The sequence below is a fragment of the Gouania willdenowi genome, chromosome 5 (assembly GCF_900634775.1).
Source record: "Gouania willdenowi chromosome 5, fGouWil2.1, whole genome shotgun sequence".
Taxonomy (NCBI): Eukaryota; Metazoa; Chordata; class Actinopteri; order Blenniiformes; family Gobiesocidae; genus Gouania; species Gouania willdenowi.
The window spans coordinates 12,944,806-12,957,300 of NC_041048.1; the positions used below are offsets into that span (position 1 = coordinate 12,944,806).

Below are 12,495 nucleotides of genomic sequence, written 5' to 3' on the forward strand. Positions count from 1 at the left end.
TAAAAAAAAAAAAAAACTGCCCTTGAAATAAAGTTAAAAGAACTTGTCTTAAATTTGCTAATTCCTTTGGTTGCTATCACTATAGGCTAGAAACGCCTTTGCTAAAAAAAAGAAGTTATTAATTTTTTTGGGGTGCATATTTTAAAATTTTATACTTGTACATTTGTATAATTTTATTCTTTTTTTTATCTTATTTTATTTTTTACTACTGTAATGTGTGCACTTGTATTTAATCCTTATTTAATTAATAGTCTTCTACTTGATTATGTAAGTTTTCTTTTAGTGTTTATTCTTTTCATTTGTAATATTTCTCGAGCCTCTGTGACATAAGTCATTTCCCCCTGGGATGAATAAAGTACGTCTGATTCTGGTTGTGAAAAATGGCTTGTAAAAATTGTATTTAAGGCAACAACAACTACAACGCTTTAAAAAAAAAAAAGAAAAAGATCTCAAATGTTTGTTTGATTATAGCTTGAAAAAAAATCAAATCATTAATCACAAAAGCTTTTTTTTTTTTTTATCTCAACAGATTTCACTGAACTTAATAAAATACAGTATGCTACCTGCTTTATACACTGTTTGTAGTTTGCAGTTTATCCAACTTATTTATTACTTCAACCATGTCATACATAATGTCTCATAAGTTATATAATCTTTCCTTGTATTTATTTAGTGCCCGGGCTGATTATAATGCATCACCTATTAATCGACATCGCTCAATAGCCCGAGTCGATTATTGCGTATCACCTAATGACCTCGTAAAACAATAAAACTCAGCATTTTAGTTTTTTTCAAGCAGGTGTGAGACTCTTTGTGAGATAAACAAAGATATGTTCAACTGTTAATTCACATGTCCATTTTTTTAATTATTATTATTATCAGACTACATGTACAGTTTAAATCCGTTGTCTATCAATGTTCCTGTTACATATATCGGCTTTTATATCAGACATCGTCGATATAACAGATATTGGTCAATATATTGGGTATCAAATTAATTTTTTAGCCCACAATTATCAATATTAGCCTCAAAAATATCATATTGGCTCTAATTTATTTTATAAATATTGTCTTTGTTTTTACTGTATTGTCTTGTTTTAAATTCATGCTGCTCACTTGTACCTTAAACTTCATTCCGGGGACAAATTTTTAAATTGCAAGTTTTCTGATTCTCTGTTTTGTCTTAAGGCAGATTGAACACAACGCACATGTTTTTACCCCCCCCCCCCTGATTTTTGTATTTCTCTCAAACGACTTTCCTCATGAGTTATTCATCCCAGCTTGTCTTTGCAGGGCAGCTCCACTACAGAGATGTTTCATCCCTCTAAGGATTGGTGCTATTGCCTCTGATGTCCACTGATTTAGCATCTGCCCACGTTGTGGTTACTACACCAACGTCTGATCGCTGCTGGGTATCGGTACTTATTAATGCCAACATTCAAAACCACACAGTGACAGCACCTCAGAAATGTGATTATTTCACAGCAAATTGCTTTCCAATGTGTTCCAAACTAAGGGAGATTGGAGTAATCTCAGTAAAAGTAAAGAAAGAAGAAAGAAGTGTAACAAAGCACTAAGGACAACAACAACCACACACAGTGGGAATCCATCCAAATAGCCGATACAAAGTGATGCATGCCTTGGCAGCGTGCATTATAATCTGCAGGAGGGAATTAGTGGCAAACAGTGAAAAATGTCGAGAGGAATGTCATGTGTGTGCATGAGCGCGTGCACGAGTCAGACTCCTGGTGTATACAGTATGTTATTTGGGGCTCAGGGCCAAGTGGACACAGATTTTTCATGGGATTGGGGGAAGGTGGCTAAAAAAGATTAGAGGTGTGTGTGTGTGTGTGTGTGTGTGTGTGTGTGTGTGTGTGTGTGTGTGTGTGTGTGTGTGTGTGTGTGTGTGTGTGTGTGTGTGTGTGTGTGTGTGTGTGTGTGTGTGTGTGTGTGTGTGTGTGTGTGTGTGTGTGTGTGTGTGTGTGTGTGTGTGTGTGTGTGTGGTTGGGTCCAGACAAGAGGAAGACAGGGAGGGCAGCTTCTGGCTCTATTGGAGAGCCTATTTATGGATCCTCCTCATCAGGAGCCCCTCATGTTACTCATTGTCACTCTCGCTCACACATGACTGAATAGGTGGCCAATCATCACATCCACTCAGCTCCACACTAAAAGGACATGTGAACAATGGAAGCAAAGATAATTGACGCTTTGCCTCAGCAACATATTGATTGGAAACCTGCATCAGTAAAGCAGAAAATGTTGATTCTTTTTTTTTCTTCATTCCAAACCACAAAAGGTTTAGGTATTTGTGCATTTCTAGTAGTATTTGTCATTGTTTATAAAAAAAAAAAAAGGACATCCTGTGTATTGATGTAAGAGGTTATCAAATAATTCCATCATCACTCAAGTGGCCACGACTGTGATGGATTCATTAAGTTTGGCGCCAACACGTATGGTAGAAAGCAGGGGGTGGGGAGGAGGATTCTCCGTTTCAACAAGATGATCTCACCTCCTGTCTGCGGATCAGGAAATAGGCTTTTCATTCATAAACTTTGTCCATTCACATTAATGTACCGGATACAAACAGTGGAGAATGCGGTTTGATACTTTTGACCTTGCCACAACGCCTCCAAGGAAGTACTCGTCATAGATGGCAAAACAAACCAGTGTGATTCAGTGTAGTTGACAAATATAGATATAAATGATTCACACCTCTATAATTAATCTATTCAAACCACCAGCAATTGCCATTTTTAGGTTTTGCTTTTGGTTTCCACAAACTATGTTCTGTTGTCAAATTCACCTTCTATTCATCAACTGGTAAACAACAGGGGATCTGTGTTGCCATTGGTAACCATTCTGAAGTCAATAACAATTATTTACTTTGGATTTGGTTAATATTGGATTTTCTTTATTGAACCTTAGACAAATGGATTTTGTGTCACCAAAAAGCCAGAGGTTTGAATTCTCTACTGGTTTGTATGTTCTTCCATCTTTGGCTTGGTTTTTTCCCATAGATTTTCCAGTTCCTTCACACACTCCAGAAAATCTCTGAATTATGTCCTGTCTCATTGTCTCTTGCCTTGTGCTCAATTTTCAGTTGGGATCTGATCAAGATAATGAATGCAACTCTGATACAGTCGATTTACAGTAGAAAATGAATTTATTAACATATTTCCTAATATTTTAAGACTAAGATTGTGTTCGTAATTGCATACTGACATTTAATGTACTACTCATACTGACGTCAAAATGAGAATGAAGTGCGTTTACATTAGATAGTATGGAAAGATTTAGAAAAAAATACCCGGATGTATATTATATCAGGACATTTTTTAAGTATGCACGGTGGACACACTATTCATACTCAACTGCCCCATAATGCAATGTGTTGAGAGCGGAACGTAAAATCGTCCTGGGACTGGCTTCAAGCTAAAAAATCAAACATCCTCTTTCAAAACAAAAGCATCTCTTCTTATCTTCCATTAGTTTTTTAACGCTTTTGTAAATAGGGCTCTTGTTTTGAAGTTAACCAGAAGTTTTGTCAGTAGCACAATGGCGAATCTCTAAAAATCTCCAAAATGTTGGCATTAAATGTGTATACGCGAGTTCTAGGGATCAAATGACCACATGTTGATATTCTACGTGGTCACTTTCTTGCTTAAAGTGATTTCAGAACTTTCAAAGGTGGCGCATCAACAGAGATAATTAGCCTCAGTGTGCTTCTGGTTTTTGTCATTGTAGGTTCAAAATGCATCTTGGGAAACTTGGAGGAATACGTCAGTGGGAACGCTCATCGTCCTAATCATACTTATAGTATATAGTAAACAGTATATACTCATTGAGTTTGTAGCGCATAGTATGGAGTATGCCATTTCTAATACAGCCATGGACTTTTTTTTTTTTTAACTGTCTGATGTTACAACATTTGCACCTTAAAGCAAATCATTTTTTTGTGTCCAACCAAATAGATGAGACAAAAACACACAAAGAAAGTGTTAAAGGATGACAATGACTTAGAATACATAACTGTTTAGACTAGGGATGTAACGATTCACTCAACTCCCGATACGATTCGATTCACGATACTGGGTTCACGATACGATTCTCTCACGATTTATTTTACAAAATGGGACTGTAGACAAATTATTTTTTTTGGGAAAAAAACTAGAAAATACTGTACTATTTTCCTTTTAATTTTCATTGTCAAAAGAATTCCTTGATAAACTATTCAAAACAATGCAATTTAACTAAAAATAAATCTTGAATGAAATAAATAAAGGAATAATACAAATGAAAATGAAGCCTATTAATTTAAATTCTGGTTCTATAATAAACAATGCAAAACTACATAATAGTTATTTTTCTTTTTAAAAGTGCAACTGAAAATGTATTTTGTGCCTTAACATTTGGACTTTAAAAAAAAAAACCGTGATTACACTGATTTACGTCATATTTGTTTAGACCAGCAGAGGGCGCTGGTAATACAGTGGTCGGTTGGCATGCATATATATTGCAGTGAAGAAGAGAAGCTATGCTAGCAGACAGAGCTAATAGAAAAACGTGACTTTTACAGATATTCAAGTAATATTACAGATATTCTGTCGGTGCTAAAGGGGTAATGAATCATTAATTAACATATTTAAGAGTAGAAGGCGGCCAGAAAGAAAGTATTAGCAGACTCCGCCCGCCGCCACTGGTTAAAAAAAGTACTGCGATTCAATTTTCAGAAAATCGATATCAACCGTGATACCTATGAATCGATTTTTAACTGCCTTGCGATTAATCGTTACATCCCTAGTTTAGACGTAACCACAGAGGAATATCCGGCTATAAATGTTCTATATTATTAAGTTTGAGATGCTTTTGTCAACCCTTAGATATGATAAATGGGCTGACTTTATCCCTGATTGTGCTCCCATGTCTAAAATATATTGTTGTTGTATAATGTAGTATAAATATGATAAAACAACACAGCTTCTTTAGAGCAGAGTGATGTTCACGGATAAATAAAGCATGTGAAAGCAGTGACGAATCTTATTGATTTACTCCGTTCCTGTTTCAAAATATGCTAATCCAACCTAGATCATCCATCGCTTTGATCTTCTGGGGAGATTAGAGATGCATCTGACATTCTTTTGAAATTTCTGAGCTGCACGAGGCAGCCCGTTAGGAGCCTCTGGCGGGTCCCAGCCATGAGAGGGTTAATCACAATAAAGGGGAGGTATAGAGAAGCCTTCCTGAAAGTCACATGGTCTGTGCCGGGAAAAGGAGATGGGGGGGGGGGGGGGGCGGGATTGAGAAGGAGAAAGGGAGGGTGGATGGAGCTGGAGATGAGAGGGACTACAGGAGGAGTCTGGAGCGTGTTGCCGTAGAAACAGAATCCTCAGTCGCCCGGTGTGAAGTCAGGAGCGTAATGTTAGGTGGTGACGGCAGCTCGATGGTGGGGTGGATGAGTGGGAGGGAGCGTGGGTGACTCACTCCAGAGGATGTGCTCTGCATTATAATGGGACGGACACACACACACACACACACACGTGGAGGTTTTACACACACACACACACACACACACACACACACACACACACACACACACACACACACACACACACACACACACACACACACACACACACACACACACACACACACACACACACACACACACACACACACACACACACACACCTTGATATGTTAGACTACCTTTAGGCCTCACTCCCATCTAAGCATCTACCATTTCTCTGAACATGGATAAGTATCATCCACCATTAATCTGCCTTTGAACACATAATTAATTCATTACAGCAGTGGAAAATCCATTAGAGCATATTTTGGTGGGTTCATTTGCACGCGTTGATAAAGAGCATCTTTCAGATGGGGAACCAAATGCTTAGACAGGCCAGTAAACAGTAACCATGTAATCCTTGGCGGGATAATTGCACAGCACACAGAATAATTAACGCAATAATACATTGTAAACTATGCTCAGGATCATCATCGGATTAAATACACTTCCAAAATACACTTGTGTGGTGTTGGGCTCACCAGCTGGATGTATTTTACATTTTTAAAGGGGGGTGGCAAGCCTTTTCTGACTGCAGGGAAAAATCTGTATGCATGTCATTAGCTGTATGGTGGGGGTATGGCTCATTTTAACAACTCTTAGGAGGATTCAGAACATGTCAGGTTATTTTAAACACAAGGCATCCATCCATCTCCACATTTAATCAAGTATGTATATTTTTTGGTTTTTTTTTTTGGAGGGGGCATATTTCAATACATCACATCCTTTCAATGGCTACAACAGATCAAGGTACTCACACTTCTGCTCCTATTAGAGAGGTAAATTAGAAACTCCAATCAATTTAAGCATAATGCCTTTGGAAAGAGGGAGGGAATTGGAGAACCTGGAGAATTCCCACTTATCGGGAGGGGGGGGGGCACGAACCAAAATACCTTTTTCATTTCAAGTAAGAAATTCCTAATAAAGAGTGATTGAGCCACATGCACTGATGTGCTCGTGTCCCTTGGTTCCCAAAATGGGGTACGCAAATTGCCATAGGGGGTTGCACATGAATCAAAATACAAATTTTAAACTAGAATATAAATGGACCAGTCGTCAGGAGCCTCCACGCATTGTCACAAATTACACATTAGCCGATGTAAGACGACCCTGGTTAAAGATTTTTTTTATTTCTTAAAATTATTATCACTACATATTGTTCCTCAACAGGTAAAATTCAGAGACAAATTTCACTGTCGGAATACATTGTATGTGACATCAGTGGTTCCCAAACTTTTTTTGGGTTTAGAATTTTTGACATTTTATCTGAACTAAATTTATATTTGAGAAAGTGAAAGTATAGAATACAGAATGTGTGGTGTTATATATATATATACATTTTTAATCAGCATTATTTTGATCATTATAAATTAGACATTTCAGGGGACCCCATTGGAATTCCAGGTGACCCCACAGGGGGTCATGACCCCAAGGTTGAAAAGCAGTGCATGACATTATTATATTTTTTTAAGTGTGCAGCAGTCGGGGGTACATAGCTTCAGGTTAAATGTCTGAAGGGGTGCGGGACTTTGGAAAGTTTGGGAACCACTGCTCTAGACTCTAGTGGGATTATTTCCATCTCAACAAATGTAAAAATACAACACACCATGATGAGATTAATACTAAAACTATACATTGGATTAAAATCAAGTATTCCATTTTACACACAAACTGTTTTCCCAAAAATCAAAAACACATTTGATTTTCTTCTTAGTAAATACAACCCCCAGCACTACACTAAAGGGGAGTGAGCTAGTATTGACTTCTGATCCAACAGTGCGCTGCTCTTCCTTTTAAGGAAAGCTAAGGCCAGGCAATTTCCCATCAATGCAGCAAGTAAAACTGGAAGCAGCAGAAAACATCACAAGCACTGTGACGTTTTCTCAGTCACCACCCATAACGGCATCTCATGGTTTCGCGTCGAGCCAATAAAATACAGGCTGGCTCTCCAGCAGAGCAGGGAGGGAGAGCGATGAACATTACCCCCCCCCCCCCCCCCCCCCGTGTACAACAGCAAACCGTTGGTTCTGACTCATTTAAATTTTGGGAAGAGAAATCTTAGAAATATAAAAGCTAGTACTGTATGTCCCACTTTGTTTTGAAATTTGACTTCATTTTACAGATGTTTTTTCTTTTTTTGAAGCTGAGATCATGATATCATCTCAAAATGTCTTCATATGAAGCCACAATTATAGGTTTGGACTCAGAGAGGTCATGATGAGAAGTGTGACGGAAACTGACACTTTTCCACATTACTGGTAATAACATGTTTAAGAACGTCACTCAGATACTTCCATTGGTACGACACATTCCTCATCAAGACCTACAGTACATGTCCTAGAGCCAGATATTGCATTTAAATTATAAATCTGCAAGAGAGAGGATGTTTCTAAACTTTCTAGAGCACATGTGACAAACTCATGGCCCGGGGGCCAAATTCAGAGAAAGCAAAACACTCAGAGAAACCATGAATTATTGTGCAAATCAAACTAATTCAGTTGTAAATAACTCCAAATTAATGCACAACTTCAATGAAACTCCAGAATATTAGCAGTGCTGAAAATGTCCCCCATGCTTATATCACATGATGGCAGTATTTTTTTTTAATTTTTATCTCAAATTGTTAAAATAATAAATTTTTTTCCAAAATCCTGCATCTTTCTTCAAACTATTCCACAAAATTTCCCCAAATTACATAAAAATTGGTCACAAAATCAAATCAATTGAAAGTGAAGATCCTGCAGGGTCTGACATCTGCCATTTATTGCTCTGATATACATCTTTTTGTTTATTTATCACATTTATTTATACGTGGAAGTGCAAACTAGAGCACACTAAAGATTACATTTCTTAGTTTCCTGCCTAAAATCTGCAGCTCACTTAAGATAAACTGCTCCATATTCGGCCACTGAACTAAAATGAGTTTGACACCCCTGTGCTAGTGTATACAGCACTTAGTTACAACCTCCCATGAATCCATGTCTTGTCTCATCTCAAGTCCTTTTCTATACCTATTTATCCTTTACAGGGTTGGAGAAGTTTCTGCTGCATTAAATCCCATTAATCTAGCAAGAGTAAAAAGCCATTTTTTGCAGCCAGTACTGAAAATTATAGCCTTTTCTAATAAAACTGTGACATCATAGTAAGAATAAAAGAAGAAAAATAATGTGAAAAGAAAAAAAAACAGACTGTTACCACAAAAACTTAGCAAAACCTTAAGTAGAATTTCAGGAGGTGAAATTCACTGTCCATGGTGCTGATCAAGGGCTGACTACAGTCTGCTGGAGTTAAAAATAAATGCTACTCACTAGGTCTCAGTTAAGAAACTACATAGAAGCTGTATTTGATGGGAGGATCACAGTTTGTATCTTAAAAGTCATAAAAGTTGTGAAATTACATTTTTGCTGTGTTTCTTTTTAAATCAATAAAGTTGAAATGGTTTGAGGGGTGCGAGTGGGTTTCCGTCTATGTTTGATGGACAGGCGCCCTATCCAGGGTGTACCCATGTGTAGCACCCTGTGAGTGCTGGAGATAGGCACCAGCAGACCCTCACAACCAAGAACAGGAACGGGCTGGTTAGAAGATGCATGAACATATGAAATGGTTTAGAGTCAGTAGTTCTATCATATGGTCTACTTGAGTCTTCACAGTGTGTTTTTATTATGCTATAGCACCAAAGCAGGGAAGATACCTGAACGAGAAATATGATGTTGTACCTGCACTGATTGGTTTGTTGTTGGTTTTTTCAACCCTACAATGAGCATCTCATTGTCGTCTGCTAATGTAGGACCTACACTACAATTTGCCATGATTACGGAAAATAGAATTAACTTCCAATAATGGAAACGGTTAATTTACACAGAATGTGCCCTCACCAACATCACATTTTCACCAAATTTCCTCATTAAACTGGTGGTTAAATGTGTAGCAAGAAGCGTTTGGAAGAGATATACACAGACTTGTCAGAAAGCGCACAAAATTTCACGACACTTAGCAAAATTCAAGCTTCCAGTTTCTACTTCTGAAGCAATAAAAACAAATTTACACCATTTAACCTAGTTAATTCCTAAGAAGCCTTTTTTAACATGACTTCAGAATGTGTAGTATGTCAGTCATTGATATAAAATCAGGGAAAGACAAAAGACAAAAAAGCAGAAATGGGTAAATCCTGAAACAAACTTTAAAAAGAAAAATACAATACAGGCACAAACCAAAAAGCAAACACATTAGTTGCTTTATCAATACTTTAAGTCACATAGATCTGGGCGATATATCATAGATTTTTATTTTAGGAAAACACAACATCGCCAATAATGATATGTTTTATTTTAACGTTTTTTGCGTTCAAATATTATTTTTTAGCAGTTGCTGCTTTCACCTCTTTCTCTCACATGTTGATGTTTTTCAGCTGGCTGTTAATTAAATTGCCAGACTGGCTTTTAGCACTATTAGTGATTTTTAACCCACAATTATCTTTATGAGAGATATTATAGTGTATCCCCGCAACCCTGAAAAACGGGAACAAGCGGGTCTGAAAATTGATGAATGGATATATTGTGTATTACTATTATGAGGGGAAAACAAAATGCTTCATATTGCCCAATTCTAGAATTTCACTGCAACTGTCTAAAACACTAGCTATAGTCCCACAGCCAAGCAGAGTATTGTAAAGCTGGAAAAAGTTTAAAAATGATTATTATTATTATTAATAATAATAATAATAATAATAATAATAATAATATTTGGAGCAGTCAGGTTAGGTCAGAAATACAGTGCATACAGTAAACTAAAGATGTTGCAGATGGAGATATAACAAAAAAGTATATAAACTACAGAGAAACCATATATATATTAGTGGTGTGCCAAAGTATCGATACTACTATATATTGCAATATTTCGTCTTGCCGTACGTTATCAATACCCTGGCGCCAAACATCAATTTTTAAAAAATGTATATTACAACATGCAAGACATGATACACAGAGATAATGCAGTACATAAACAGTACAATGAGACAATAAGTGAGGAGTGGATATTTACAAATTTATACTGTGTGTATGTGTGTGTGTGTGTGTGTGTGTGTGTGTGTGTTGTTTTCCTTGGCTGTCATTCATGTGAAATTGATTGACAGTGTTTTGTAATTCCTGTGAAATGGATTCAGTTCAGTCAATATATCAATTATCGCAGAATCAATGTATCGTCATATTATTATTATTATCGTGGACAAAATATTGTGATGGTATCGTATCTTGAGATGCCTGGTGATACCCAGCTCTAATACATATACATAGAGTGTGTATATATATATAGTGTCATATTAATAGTACAAGACCTGGTTAGTATGCATACACTTCACTTCTTACACAAGAGTATAACCCTGCACCCTTTCAAGAAAATGTACAACCACCAACCATAATCAATATTTATCGAATTCATTAGGCTAAAATAAAGCTTGGTTAAAAAGCAGCAGATCTGCACTGGTATATCTTAGTCTAAAAACCAAATAACAGCGCCACTTGGCGGGTGGAAAAGGAACAGACCCAAAGGCACCAAACATCATCAAATGAAAAATGACTAAAAGCACAGGGACGACAGAGAACGTCTCCATCAACTCAAAACGTGAACATAGATTATTATTATTTTTTTTTTATAGACTCACAGATAAACATGGCTGTAAGTCAATGCAGAAAAACACACAGTCAGACTGGTTTGGTATCACAGAGATGAGTCACACACAGCAGAAAACAGACACGACGCAAAGATCTAACACATACCAGCTTAGAGCTCACCAAGAATCAAGCACAAACAGAAGAGAAGAGAAGAGCTCTGCCTCTGCAACGCCTCGCTCTCATCAGCGTCTCAACCACAGCTCTACTCCTACTCCTACTCCCATCCTGTCAATGAGCCACCAACGAACTATCGCGAGAGTTCCAGTCAGTGAACGTCCACTGCGTTCCTGATCCGCAAAACCACATTATTTATTTGTTTTTTTGTGTTGAAACAGAATCTGTGCTTCTATGTGATCAGATCCCCCATAAGTAATAAGAAAAAGATCAGAATCCGTTCATTGGCATGTGGAGGACAACTGAACAAGTACAGAAAAGTACACAAAGATCAGAGTACTTACAAATTCAAGAAGAAAAGGAGGCGAAAAAAGAGGTACACATGGACGTTGATCCATGATTTTGTTTGTGTATCATAATTTGTCAATAATTTTTCTCTGGAAAAAAAAAACAAACTTCCAATCTATATTATTAAATTGATTTAAAAAAAATATCTTTTCTATAATCACGTCATCATACCAGCTCGTTGTTTTCACTGTTTAAGCTAATGGTTAACGTTTGATATAGCCTATTTTAGTAATTTGAATGGTATTTGGACTTTGGTCACGTGTGAGACACAGAAACAAATGAAAAAATAAATAGGTTTGAAAAATAAATGTAATAATAATAATAATAATAATAATAATAATAATAATAATAATAAATACTGCGTTTTTATTGTTTTGTGTCATATCCATCACTATTATTGGCCTTTTTTTAAGTTTTAAATGCACAAATTGTGATTGCATATAGCTAATTTTGTAATTATTTTTCATATTTTTGAAATAAATTACTGGAGCATGAACCATTTCCATTAAAATCAACTTATAAGTGAGCGGTGCGTCACACTGACCTCTACTGTTACATATTCAACATTACATTGTTAAACACGCATGTTCAGTAGTGACAGATATTTGCTATATTTTAAAGACTGAATATATATATATATATGAAATTATTTGTATATAGGCCTAATTATGTTATACATAAATAAACAAAGAGCAGAAGGAAATATATAAAAAGGTGCAATTAATGTTTTACTTCACTTAGCCGATAGGTTTTTTTTAAATTGTAAAATATTTTCATATATTTTAACGCTCAATGAGA

General features: G+C 36.5%; 1 protein-coding gene across 2 annotated transcripts in view; it reads right to left on the reverse strand.

The window, feature by feature from the left end:
- The window catches only part of LOC114463853 (mitogen-activated protein kinase kinase kinase 12-like), a 38,428-nt gene extending 26,957 nt beyond the window's left edge, over positions 1–11,471 (reverse strand). The window contains exon 1 of one of the 2 annotated variants that reach the window (XM_028447683.1): positions 11,356–11,471. The gene's annotated coding sequence lies outside the window, so the exon portion shown is untranslated. Of the gene's footprint in view, positions 1–11,340 lie in introns of both variants that reach the window. The other variant, XM_028447680.1, reaches the window with a different exon arrangement.
- Between the last annotated feature and the right edge of the window lie 1,024 nt (positions 11,472–12,495).